The sequence below is a fragment of the Bos indicus genome, chromosome 18 (genome assembly GCF_029378745.1).
Source record: "Bos indicus isolate NIAB-ARS_2022 breed Sahiwal x Tharparkar chromosome 18, NIAB-ARS_B.indTharparkar_mat_pri_1.0, whole genome shotgun sequence".
Taxonomy (NCBI): Eukaryota; Metazoa; Chordata; class Mammalia; order Artiodactyla; family Bovidae; genus Bos; species Bos indicus.
Window position 1 is genome coordinate 26,701,446 of NC_091777.1, and position 13,578 is coordinate 26,715,023.

Genomic DNA, 13,578 nt, shown 5'->3' on the forward strand with positions numbered 1-13,578 from the left:
AAGCCCACGACTTGGGAGGGTTTGGTTTTTCCAACCCCGACAGCATTCTTACGCTCCTAGTGTGGTTTCCTGGAGGCTCAGCCCAGTTTTCTTTAGCCCCCCAGCTTGTGGGTCCATGTGGAGCTACCAGAAGTGCCCTGCCAGACCACAATTGCTAAGTGGATCTGCACTCCAGCAGCTCCAAACAGCCCAGGCTTCAGCACAGGGCCAGGACTTCAGAAAAGCGTTGACAACGTTGTGGTCAGATGTAATTCCACAGACCCAGAGGGCCGCTGGCATTGACTGGACAGATGAATGACTGATAGGTAAAGGATGGCAGGAAAGCAAAGCCTGATGAGAGAGAAACCACTGCCTCCTTCCCTTCTTGGCTTCCCTAACATCCATCCTGTGTGCCTCGCCAGCCTGCATCACCTCCAACCCCAAGGAGGGAGAATGGAATGGGAAAGATTTTTGGCAGTGGGAGAAAACGGAATTGCCGATCCTTCAATATGCTCTGCATTTGCAGATCTCAAAGAGTTTTCACAGTTTCTCATTCAGGACTCACAGTCACCCTTGCCAGGATGAAGGAATTACCCAAGCTCTCCAGATGGAAACAACTATGCCTCAAGGTGGGAAAGTCACTTCCCTAGAGCCGAACACCTGGGAAACATGGGCAGGATTCCAGCCGGATCCTTCCAACTCCAGGGTGGTCAACCAGCTCCAAGTCGGCATTTCTCAGCCTGGACCACATGCCTGATAGGGGATGGAAGCGGAAACAGTGATCGGGGCTGCTCTTGAAGAATGGGGATGCTGAATTAGTACCCAAGATGTTGACTCTCTCCAGATTCCTTCTGATTTTCTGCATGAAAAGAAGCCATGTGCAAGCTGCCAGAAACACTCTGTCTCCTGACAGGAGGGAGCTAGCATAACCCACAATAAGAAAGACTTAGAAACCTACAGGTGTCCAGCAGACCTTATAGACATGTGTACATGCGTGCTCAGTCCCTAAGCCATGTCCTACTCTTTGTGACCCCACGGACTGCAGCCCGCCAGGCTCCTCTGTCCATGGGATTTCTCAGGCAAGAATACTGGAGTAGGTTGCCATTTCCTTCTCCAGGGGATCTTCCCGACTCAGGGATCAAACCCACATCTCCTGCATTGGCAGGTGGATTCTTTACCACTGAGCCACCAGGGAAGCCCATCCTTATAGACAGTGGGCCTCAAATTTTCGTCCTCTGTGGGCCACTTAATACAGTCAACTTTAGGTAAATTTTTAAAAAATTCATCACAACATTTAAAATAATTATTTGTTTCTTTAAGATTAATAATAATAAAATTTTTCTTTTATATCTTTGAGAGGAAATTCATTTGCAGTCTTACACCAAGGGCTTCATGTTCAGGACAGTGACAGCATGAAACATTCAATTTTTCAACCTGTTATTTTTTACTTGTTTTCTTTATTTTCATTAAGTTAGAAAATCTTACCTCTCAACTAAAGGGCATCTGAAATCACAGTGTGTTCTGGAGTTTCCATCAGATATTCAGTTCAGTGTATTCAGATTAAACATGGACTCCAAAATTACAGAGAGGTTTTTCAGTGATGGCTGTTCTCACATGCTCAGGGGCCAGCCCATCAAGCTCAAAGCCTGGGCTGAAATTTTCTTCTGGGAAACTGAAAGTTTCATCCAGGGAGATAGTGATGGTTGGATTACTAGTCCACTTTGTTGCTTTTCCCTCTGGAAAATATTTCTTTGTGTCCCATTGCCGCTTTGTAAAAAATGTTTTTTAAACATGCCAATAAGAGCTTTACTATACTTCAAAAATCTTTTGTGGAATTAACAGAATTAAAAAATTAAGCACTTCATTTTGTTGTTGTTTAGTTGCTAAGTCATGTCCGACTCTTCGTGACCCCATTGACTACAGCAAGCCAGGCTCCTCTGTCCTCTACCGTTTCCAGGAGTTTGCTCAAATTCCTGTCCATTGAGTCAGTGATGCTATATAACCATCTCATACTCTGTTGTCCCCTTCTCCTTTTTCCCTCATTCTTTCCCAGCATAAGGGTCTTCCCCAATGAGTCAAGTCTTCCCATCTGGTGGCCAAAGTATAGGTGCTTCAGCTTCAGCATCAGTCCTTCTAACTGAATATTCAGGGTTGATTTCCTTTAGGATTGACTGCTTTGATCTCCTGGAAGTCTAAGGGACTCTCAAGAGTCTTCTTCAGCACCACAATTTAAAAGCATCAGTTCTTCAGTGTTCAGCCTTCTTTATGGTCCAGCTCTCACATCCATACATGACTACTGGAGAAACCATCAGTTCAGTTCAGTCACTCAGTCATGTCCGACTCTTTGTGACCCCATGGACTGCAGCCTTCCAGGCTTCCCTGTCCATCACCAACTGTGTTGAAAACCATAGCTTTGACTAGACCGACCTTAGTTGGCAAAGTAATATCTCTGCTTTTTATATGCTGTCTAGGTTGGTCATAGCTTTTCTTCCAAGGAGCAATCATCTTTTAATTTCATGGCTGCAGTCACCATGTGCAGTGATTTTGGAGCCCAAGAAAATAAAGTCTCTCACTATTTCCATTGTTTCTGAACCATCTATTTGCCATGAAGTGATAGGACTAGATACCATGATCTTAGTTTTTTGAATGTTGTTTTAAGCCAGCTTTTTTACTCTCCTCTTTCACTTTCATCAAGAGGCTTTTGGTTCCTCTTCGCTTTCTGCCATAAGGGTGGTGTCATCTGCATATCTGAGGTTATCGATATTTCTCCCAGCAATCTTGATTTCAGCTTGTGCTTCATCCAGTCCGGAATTTCACATGATGTACTCTGCATATAAGTTAAATAAGCAGGATGACAATATACAGCCTTGATGTACTCCTTTCCCAATCTGTCAGGATATATCTATCCTTAGAAGATAAGGCTATATTGTTTTCCAAGGGGGTTGTAACTATTTGCACTCATACCAGCAGCATATATGGGTCCTGCTGATCCATGTCCTTTCTAACTCTTGCTACTGTCAGCCTTAATTTTTGGCCAATCCAACAGTTATAAATGGTATCTCATTGCTAATTTTCATTTCTCTAATTATTAATAAGGTCAAGGTAATTTCCCCACATATTTATTCCCTCCAGAGTTAATGCTTGGGTCTTTTGCCCCCCCTCCCTTTTTTTTTTCTGTTGAGTTCTTATTGCTATGTGAGAATTCTTGATATATTCTGAATATTGTCCACTGTACATATTGTGAATATCTTCAACCATTTGTGGCCTATGTTTTCACTTTTGATTTCTTTATGGTGTTTGATTAGACAGGATTGAATTTTGTCAAATAATTTTTTGGTATCAATTAAGATAATCACTGGGAGAGGAAATGGCAACCCACTCCAGTATTCTTGTCCAGGAAATCCCATGGACAGAGGAGCCTGGCAGGGTACAGTCCATAGGGTCAAAAAGAGTCGGACACGACTGAACAACTACACAAGATAATCATATGGTTATTCTTGAAATTGTTAGTGTGATTAATAAAATGTACAGAACTTCTCAAGCCACTCGAATTTCAGGGATAAATATTTTATCTTTTTATACACTATTATTTGCCAATGTTTTATATAGCATTTTTGGCATCTGTGTTTGTGAGTTAGATTGGCTTGTAATTTTCCTCTCTCGTTTTATCAGTTTTAAGGTCCTGTGGAATTAGTTGGGAGATAGAAATTATATGTTCTCTGAAATTTTGCAGAATTCAACTGAAAACTGTCTAGGTCTGCTGTTTGTGGGTAAATTTCTAAAGGCTGTTTAATATTTTTAGTGCCTCTAGGACTATGCTTGGAGAAGGAAATGGCAACCCACTCCAGTGTTCCTGCCTGGAAAATCCCAGGGACGGGGGAGCCTGGTGGGTTGCCATCTCTGAGGTCGCACAGAGTTGGACATGACTGAAGCGACTTAGCAGCAGTAGCAGGACTATGCTGACTATTCGTCTTGAGGCACTTCCGTTATGTTTTTCTAGGAACGTTTCCATTTTGTTTGCTTTTAAATTAAAAGGAGTTAAGGGCTATCACTCACTCTCATTTAAAATCTGTAATATGAAAATTAACACCCTTTTTTCATTCCTAGTATTGTTTATTCATGCCTCTGTCTATTCTTTACTAGTTTCGCCAGAGTTCCAATTTACTTGTGCTTTCAGAATAAAGTTTTGTCTTTGTTGATCTTTATGTTTTTGGTTTTGCGTTTTATTTTTTAACAATTTTTTGGGTATCTTCGTACATTTGTTTTCTATCTTATTACTAGCATCTGTTTTTAAGAAGTACTAGCACCGGCTTATTACTCTGTATCTTGATATTCTGGTTTATTACTCTCTGCATTTAGATGTATTATTTGTTTTCTTCTACCTTCTTTGGGTTTATTTTGTGTTCTTTTTCTAAAATTTTAGGTTGGACATTCAGCTCATGGATATTCTTGCCCTCTTTTCTAAAATAAACATTTAAGACTTTGTATTTCCCTTTAAGTTCTACTTCCCTGGCATCTTTTAAGTTTGATACATTGTGCTTTCCTTATCATTCATTTCTAGTATTTTAATGTTTTCATTATGATTATTTTTGACTCTTGAACTACTTAGAAGTGTGTTTTTAAATTTCCAGCTGTATGACTAGTTCTATTTAACTTTTTCTAGCTATTTTTGACACAACTGGGTTGAAGAATATCTTTGTGATACTGATTCTTCAAAACCTCTAAGGCTTGCTCTTGGCTTAATATGTAGTAAGAAACTTTTTAACTGTTCCATGTTTGCTTGAGGAAAATGCAAACTGTCTCTGCCCATCAGTTCACCTTCAGCTTGTTGACTGTTCTCTTCAAATCTTCTGTATCTCTGATTTTCTGTCTGTTTGGCCTATCAATAATTAAGAAAGGTGCTTCCTATCATGGTGACTAAATCAATTTCTTCCTAGCATCATAGCCAGTTTTGCTTTGTGTTTTGAAGCTGTTTTATTAGATACACAAATTTTAAATTGTCATATTTTCCTGATGAACTACAGTTCTCTGTCATTATTCTCTGCAGCTGTATTCTATGAAGTTGTGATAAACACTGAATTAATGAATACTGAACCATTGCTCCTTGGAGAAATATTAGGCTAGGTTTGCATAAGCCTCTTATTATAAAGTTTTCATCAATTAATCAATATGTAAGTACTTTGGCCACCTCACGTGAAGAGTTCACTCATTGGAAAAGACTCTGATGCTGGGAGGGATTGGGGGCAGGAGGAAAAAGGGACGACAGAGGATGAGATGGTTGGATGGCATCACCGACTCGATGGACGTGAGTTTGAATGAACTCTGAGAGTTGGTGATAGACAGGGAGGCCTGGTGTGCTGTGATTCATGGGGTCGCAAAGAGACAGACACGACTGAGCAACTGAACTGAACTGAACTGAATCTTGTTTTATGTGTGTTTCTGTCTCAAGGCACCTTATTTAGTACATATTGTTTATTCATTAACATTGAACATGTGGCCAACAACACTGTAACTCATGCCTGCATGAAGCTTCTCTAATCCATGCTTTTGCTCAATAAGCCTTCTTGTGCACAGGGATGCTAGATACCAGCACTATGCTTGGGGACCATTTTAAACAGCAAAATCACCAACAAAAAGCACAGAAATACAAAAACTACAGCACTAAATAGACAGCCAAAGGGATGGTTGTTTCTAGTATGAGCTAAACCAGGAAGCTGTTCAACCTCAGCTTGTTGAGTGACTCAAAATCTCATCACTCTGTATCTACTTGAGAATGACTGCAAAGCACTGCGAGTGTTTATTTTAGGGTTAAAATAAAGTTCGATGAGTAGGCAAACTTGCAAATACAGACTTCATGATAATGTATCTATATTTATAATATAGATGACTATAATATAGTCATAAATAATGACTATATTTATGATTTCTATCCCTAATAATACCCTTAATCTTAAAAGTTTACTTTGTCCTACATGAGTGTAACTATGCCTACTTTATATCTGTTGGTGTTTCTTTTTCCATGCTTTTACTTTTTTTTAGCTCAGGCAGACACTGCTTCTTTTTTTTTTTAATTTTATTTATTATTTATTTTTGGCTGCACTGGGTCTTTGTTGCTGCACGCAGGCTCTCTCTAGTCGGGGGAGCAGGGGCTACTATCTGTGCAGTGTGTGGGCTTGCGGTGGCTTCTCTTGTTGCGGAGCTCCGGCTGTACGACGCACGGGCTTCAGTAGTTACAGAGCTCAGGCTCAATAGCTGCAGCTCGTGGGCTTTAAAGATGGGCTCAGTGTGTGTGGCACACAGACTTTGTTGCCCTGCAGTGTGTGGGACCTTCCTGGACCAGGGATGGAATCCGAGTCCCCTGCGTTGACAGGTGAATCTTTAACCGCTGGTCCACCAGGGAAGTCCATCCATGCTTTTACTTTTTTACTTTCAACCTTTCTGTAATTTTATGCTTCAGGTGTATCCCTTATGAATAGTACATTGTTGGATTTTTTTAAAAAAAGAATTCCAGTCTGACAATTTCTGCCTTTTTAACTGGCATATACACTCTTTTTATATTGATTGGGATTATTGGTATATTTGGAATTGTTTTACTATCTTCCTTTAAAAAAAAATTTGTTCCGCTTTTTCTGAGCTTTCTCTCCTTCTTTCTTGACTTTTTGACTTCTGTTTTGTTTTGCCTATTCCACATTTTCTTGCTACTGGTTTAAAATTTTTACAGTCTACTTCTATTCTTGTAGAGGGTACCACTCAAGCTATCTCTCCATGCACATTTAATTTCATCACCTCTAATATTAATTTTTATAATAACTCCCCCATGATAATACTACCACCTTAGAAGGCTTCCATCTTAATCTCCTCTCATGATTTATACACTATTCTCATTCTATATATTAGCTCTTTCTTTAACCCCATACATTATAGTTTTTAAATTACTGTGATTACAATTGTGATTTTATTCAGTGATTGTTTGCATTTAAACAATATTTACTATGTTTTTTGCTCACTATATTTTGTATCTTAGACTTTATATCTACATCTGTATCTCTTCCCCACTGAATCTCTTTTAGAAGTTTTCTTTAGTACATGTTTCTTGTATTTTAATTTTTTTTAGTACAGATTTCTTAAAGACAAAAATGTATCAGGATTTGCTAGTCTTTAAATGTCTCTTTGTGCACTCCTTTTCTTGAGAAACCGTTTTGGTGGTACACAATTCTAAGATTGTTAAGAGATATTTCGTTCAATCCTCAGAAGGTGTTTTTCCCCTTGTTTTCTGGATCCCACTGCCTTGAGAAGGATCCTGCCAACCTACCTGTTGTTTCTTTATAAATTATCTGTCCTTTCTCTCTGGCCCTTTTTAAAATCTTCTTGTTTTGGGTATACTGTGCTTTCATTAAGGTGAGTTGAAGCATGAATTTCTTTTTATTTGTGCTTTTTGGGGTATGCTATACTTTCTGGATTTGTGTTTTTATGTTTTCTTATAGATTCTGGAATGATCTCAGCTGTTTTCAAATATTGCCTCTTCTTCAGGCTTTCTATTCTTCATATACTTTTCATATTTGTATCTTTTGGTCATTGGGGTGCATTCTGGGTGATCACTGTGGACATACATCCTAGTTTACTTAATTCTCTCTCTCTTATTTAATTATCTCTCTCTCTCTAATTTACTATCCAACCATCCTCTGGAAGTGTTTTCAACTCAACCAAGAAACGTTTTTATTTCCCGAATATCTATTTTCAAGGTCTCTCTGTCTGATTGTATCTTTTTGGTCCTCACCTTTGTCACTGCATACCTTATTTCTTTAACCATTTCATATGTATCTGTTTTATATTTGGTATCTGACAGTTCCAAGATCTGCTGGTTGAGAAGTGGAGGAACTCTAAATATGTTTTCTATATTACCTGTTAACTCTTAGACAAAATGGCTTGCCTTCCCAAGTCCCTTCCTGATAATGATGGAAGTGAGTTTCTTCTTCAACTAGGAAGTCCTTTGGATCTAAACTGGGAACACGTCTTTCCAGAGAGTTTGCTTCTGCCTCCGGTCACTTCCCTAGTAGCTCAGATGGTAAAGCATCTGCCCACAATGCGGGAGACCCGGGTTCGATCCCAGGGTTGGGAAGTACCCTGGAGAAGGGAATGGAAGCCCACTCCAGTATTCTTGCCTGGAGAAATGGACAGAGGAGCCTGGTGGGCTACAGTCCCTGTGGTCGAAACGAGTCAGACACTACTGAATGACTAACACACACTGGTCACCAGAGAGTATCACTACCAGAAGCTGTGGCTTGGCTTTCCACCCACACTGCATGTTAAGTATTTTAACATTTGTGCCCCTTAGAGCACTTGCCCCTAAAGCCATTGCGTTAACAGCTCAGGTCTCAGCTCATTTTTCTGAAACCTTCTCCTAAAGCTCATGGGAACAAAGATCATCCCAGGGTGTGTCCTTTGCACTGTTTTGCAACAAGAGGGCTCCTCAGACCACCCAGTCTGCAGTGATGCTCAAAACCAAAAAGGCTTGAGCTTTTCCGCAGACCACATGTTAGAAACTGGACTCACGGGCTCCCAGTAGAGCAACATGTAATTTCCAGGTAGTCATTGTGGTACTTCCTATTTCACTTTTGGATTTCTTTGTTGCTGTTGTTTGGTTTCCCTCACCTAGACTTTGGCTGCTTTCTCAAACTCATCATGCTTTCAGATTCATTTATCCCAGCAGAAGTGAATCACGCTTGGGTTCCAGCCACTCCTATTCTGAATTACAGTATTCACGCTTCTATTTTTATCACTATTTTTAAATTTCACGGAAACTCTTTTAGCCAGCCCCTCATTTTTGTGAATTGGGGCTATAACACGGCACAGGCCTGATATTCCCACAGGCCTCGGAGTGAACCTGTGATCCGAGGCAGGCCCATCAGATCCTCCCCTCCTTGGAATTCGAGTCTTGAGCCAAAGGGCAGAAAGACCAAAATAGCTGGAGCCACTGGGCCAGACCAACAGCGGGCTGTGGTAGCTCCACTGCCTCACTGAGGCTTCCTCTCTGACACTCGGATCTGCCATAAACAAGCTCAGATCCCACCAGCAAACTTCTGTATAGAAGGACAGAAAAGTCCAAGGCAGGCATGGGTTTGTGTGCACAGAGGCATTAAAGATGTGTAGAGCAGAGGGAACTAGGAGGTTTGAACTTCATCTTTGAGGTTTGGACCTACGGACCTCCCAGACCAGGGTCTCTGATGCAGCTTTGAGAGTCTAAGAGCAGAGGTATTGACCCAGGTCCCATACAGCGAATGTATCTGCAGCCACTGAGGCCTGGAGGGATGAAAACCAAATGTTCAGGGCAACCAGCTCTTCTCTCATTGCTTAGGACTGGAGGCGCCTGTAAAATGCACACGTACGTGCGTACAGATGTGTGCACATGTGCATATACACATGCAGGCCTGCACATCTGTACACAAGTGAAGAGCCCCATTCCTTCTGTGCGCTGCACCCCGCCCCCCCCCAATCATGCACATGGCCCCTTTGTCACTCAGAGATGACCAGCTGGCACTCCGCAGGTTAGAACTGGCCTATCTGAGAATTCAGTTTGGACCTCACAGTAGTGAATAAAACTGGATTTCCAACAATTAAAAAAAAATCCAGGGTTTCTCAGATGGCTCAGTGGTAAAGAATCTGCCTGCCAATGCAAGAGACACAGGTTCCATCCCTGATCCAGAAAGATCCCACATGCCGTAGAGGGACTAAGCCTGTGTGCCACACCTCCTGAGCCTGTGCTCTAGAGCCTGGGAGGCACAGCTCTGAAGCCTGAGCACCCTAGAGCCCGTGCTCCACAACAAGAAAAGCCTCTGCAATGAGAAGTCCACACACGGTAACTAGAGAGTAGCCCCTCTCACCACAACTAGAGAGAGAAGAGCCCATGCAGCAGCAAAGACCCGGCACAGCCAAAAATAAAGTTATTTTTTTTTAAATCTAAGTATTTTCCATAAAATAATGGATTTCTGACTGCTCTCAGAAGGAAGAAAGAAAACCAACCCAAAATGCCTGATAACATTGGGCCCACATTCCAGTATGGCAACTTAGAGCTCAGAGGTAGCTGCATATCAGCAGTGTTCTCAGACTGCCACAGACCCCACCATTCCCTACTACATTACACCAGCCCGCCTGTGGGTGGAGCTTGGAGCTTGGAGTAATCTGAGAACTGGAAGAGAAGATGGGGGCAGAGGCTGGAAGCAGGAGAGGAACAGGAGAGAAGAAGAGTAAAACAGGATGTGTGCTTCAGTCTTACAGGAGGGTACAAAGTGATTGAAAACTTCTTCTATCTGCCAGCCATCATCGTGACTGATGAATCATGATCCCCATTTACTGGACAGCAGGGCTATACATATTTTCTGAGGGTTACATATATTATTTTACTTCTTGCAGTACTCCTGCCAGGTGAATTTTATGATCTTCATTTGATATATGAGAAAACAGACTGGAGATAAGTAAGTTGATCCCAAACTTTAACCCAGACCTTCAAGACATTCTACCACTTTTTTTCACTTAAAAAATATTGAAAATAAAAGCACAAAGGATAATACAGCAAACATGCATGAGCAAAAGTTCATTTTTTTCATATTTCTTTTTTAAAAATTAATATACAATCAACAGAGTGAAAAAGCAACCTATGGAAGGGGAGAAAATGTTAGCAAATCATATACCTTATAAGGAGTTAATGTCCAGAACATACAAAGAGCTCCTACAACTCAACAACAAAAAAAATCAAATAACCTTATTTTTAAGTGGACAAAAAACTGCATAGACACTTGTGCAGAGATGATAAACAAATTGCCAATAAGCACATGAAAAGATGCTCAATATTACTAATAATTAGGGAAAGGGAAATCAAAACCACAATGAGGTATCATGTCATAGTCACCATAAAAAATAGTAAAGTAACAGAAACGAAATGTTGGCAAAGATGTGGAAAAATTGGAACCCTTGTGCACTGTTGTTTGGGAAGGTAAAATGGTACAGCTGCTTTGGAAAACAGTACGGATGTTCCTCAGGAAAAAAAAAAAAAGGAACTATGATCCAGTGATCCCTTTTCTGAGTAAATATCCAAAAGAATTGAAAGCAAGGCCTCAGAGAGATATTTGCATACCCAGGTTCACAGAAGCACGATTCACAATATCCAAGAGGTAGAAGCAACCCAAATGCCCATTAACAGACAAATGGAAAAAGAAAATATGGTGTATATCCAGGATATGTATCCAGAATCCACAATGGAATACTCTTCAGACTTAGAAAGAAATCCTGTCACGTGCTACCACATGGATGAAACTTGAGTACATTATGTTGAGTGAAATAAGCCAGTCACACATACACAAAATTACTGTGTGATTCTAGTCATATGAGATACCTAGAGTAATCACATTATTCTAAGAAGAAAGTAGAGTAGTGACTGCCGGGAGCTGTGGAGAGAGTGGATGGGGAGTGTCAGTCTTGCAAAAGGAAAAAGTTCTGGAGGACTGTGTTACAACATTGGGAATATGCATAACACTACTGGGCTGTATACTTAGATGTGGTGAAGATGGAAACTTCATTTTTTTTCCTACAATAAAAAAGAAAGACATTAACATTACAGGGACCAGGGATGTGGCCCAACTGGGTAGTCTCTTCCCCTCCTTCACTGACCTTGGGATGACTCCCTTTCCAAGGTCATCACTGTCAAGCTGCTACCAATCACACAGGTACCCATAAAGACAATGCAGCTTCTGTGTGCTTTTTAAACAGTCTCACACCACATACCTGCCGCTTGCTATTTCACTCCAGGTTATTTTAAGATCTACTCCACTCATTTTCATGTCTGTCAAGTATTCCAGCTATAAATATATTTCAGTGTATGTATTCATTCTCATGCTGATGGGCATTTCCAATTTTTAAAATATTAACAATTCTGCAGAAAATTTTTTTGTACAGGTCTCCATATGAAAGCATACAGGATTTTGTATGTAACCCTGTTACACTAAAGAAACATCATTGCTTAACTATGCCGAGTCAATGTAAAAATTAGTTTTCCTGGAAGGAACTTTTCTTGGACATATAAAATGCATCAACTTGTCACTGTATTTCTCAATGTCAATGACCAATGCCCTGAAGGAAATGGAAAATGTGAACTATATATGTTTTGCTGGGGCTCTGGATCCCCTATGGCAAGAATCTGATCTAGCAGCAAACCCCACGCATCTTGCCTCCTACTTCTACTCACTGTAGGGCTGACGATTGCCCGGTTCCATCTGGGACCCTCTTGCTGTCCTGAAGGTTTGGAGTTTCCGAGGTCATGACATCCAGCCACAGGCCACCACTGTTCAAGGGACAAAAGCTGCCCATTTCCCAAGGATCCCCTTGCAGATTGCATCTGAGGCCTTGAGATCTTTTCCTAGTTAAGATGGCCTTGCTTGAGGCTACTAGTGCCTTTAAGAACAAAGCCTGCGTGGACAGGACTCTTCAGTACAAGGAGGTGCTGCTCCATGCCAGGACCTCCAGAAGGCCTAGGTCATCTGTTATTGAAGGAGAAAAGCAAGCTGTAAAACAGGATATGGACTGTGAGTTCATCTCTGGCTTTTTTTTTTCAAGTATAATGAAAGGATAAGACATTGAAAACATCTGACAGGCCACATTCATACCCCCGAGGAATCGATTAAGACTGTGGTGGGGGTGGTGGTGGTAGTGGGCCGGGAGAGGTAGGGATCTTTTGCTTTGGTCTTCGTGTCTCTCTGTACCTCCTCTTAAGTACCCACTACTGTTTCATAGGAAAGAACATTTACCAGACGCAGGCTGAAACCCTGGTACTTCTATGGAGATCAAAGGAACAGAGTTAATTTTAAAAATATTCTGTTATAGGGACTTCCTTGGTGATCCAGTGGTTAAGACTCCATGCTTCCAAAGCAGGGGGCTTGGGTTCAATCCCTGGTCAAGGAACTAAGATCCCACATGCTGTGTGGCTGGGCCAAAAGATTTTTTTTTTTAAAGCATTTTGTTATAAATAATTATTGGGGCTTCCCTGGTGGCTCTGACAGTAAAGGATCTGCCTGCAATGCAGGAGATCTGGTCAGGAAGATCCCCTGGAGAAGGGAATGGCTACCCACTCCAGTATTCTTGCCTGGAGAATTCTATGGACAGAGGAGCCTGGTGGGCTACTGTCCATGGGATTGCAAAGAGTCAGATACAACTGAGTGACTCACACTTTCACTTTCACAAATAATTAACAAAGATTATAGTACTTCAACAAATACATCATATCTCTAACATTTATCAGTCAAGAAACAGTTGCTGAGCAAGAGTTAGAATGAGATCTTTTCTTGGAATAAAATGTGATGTGTCTAAGTTCAATTCAGTTCAGTCGCTCAGTCGTGTCCAACTCTTTGTGACCCCATGAATCACAGCACACCAGGCCTCCCTGTCCATCACCAACTCCCGGAGTTCACCCAAACTCATGTGCAGTCGATGATGCCATCCAGCCATCTCATCCTTTGTCGTCCCCTTCTCCTCCTGCCCCCAATCCCTCCCAGCATCAGACTCTTTTCCAATGAGTCAACTCTTCGCATGAGGTGGCCAAAGTATTGGAGT